We start from the raw sequence: 916 nt of genomic DNA, 5'->3' as shown, positions 1-916 counted from the left end.
GTGGGGACAGCGGGGTCCCACGGAGGACAAGGGGTGGGCGCTGCCGGGGGGCGTGGCAGCAGGGCCACACCGCGCCCTCCCATTGGCTGTATCTGACCCGCCGCGATCGACCAGCCAATCAGCACCCTCCAATTCAAGATGGGAGGGAAATGCCAGCCCTCCCCGAGCTGTCACTCAAACCAACTGGCCAATCAGAGGCCACGTACCATGGGAACGGGGAGGGCATGGGGGCGCCTGTGGCACTCGCAGGAGGTCCCCACGATCCCTGGGGACATCCCCGCCCACGGAAGTGCCCCCAGGGGGTCCCGGGGCCACTCAGGACCGCCCCTCCTTGGATGCCACCCCCCAGAGCAAGTGACCCCCTGGATCAAAATGGGTCCCCCCAAAGTCACCCAGGGTATCCCCAGCACCCCAAATCCAGTGGGGAACACAGGGGGACACTGGAGACACCCCTCAATCCCCCCCACCAGGGCAGCAGAACCTGGGGAGTGGACAAGGAGGCTCCTGGAGAATCCCATGAATGGGGTTCAAGTCCCTGTTTAGGTGCTGCCACTCAGGTCCCTACAGGAGTAGGGGGTCCCTGGACCCTCCCCCTACCCCACAGAGCAGGCGCAGGGCTGGGGCATTCACAGATTTTAATTTAGTTCTTTTTCTGGAGACAAAAAAAAACCAACCCAAAAAAAGAAAAAATAAAATAAAAAGGCATCAAACGCCCCCAATTTCGGATTCGGGGGTGCAGAGACTCCCCCACGGCGCATCTCCCCACCCCTGTAGTGTCTGGGGGTGCAGGGGTCCCACTGCACCCTGGAGAAACCCCCCAAAACCCAGGCCCTCCCCCTGCCCTAAACCTACAGGGAAGGCACCTCATGGGGGGTCCCCACATGTGGGGGCCACCCCGGGGGGGGCGGGGACCCCC

Source organism: Geospiza fortis, unplaced genomic scaffold (genome assembly GCF_000277835.1).
Source record: "Geospiza fortis unplaced genomic scaffold, GeoFor_1.0 scaffold450, whole genome shotgun sequence".
Lineage (NCBI taxonomy): Eukaryota > Metazoa > Chordata > Aves > Passeriformes > Thraupidae > Geospiza > Geospiza fortis.
The sequence above is the reverse complement of the archived record's forward strand: the minus strand, read 5'-3'. Positions refer to the sequence as shown.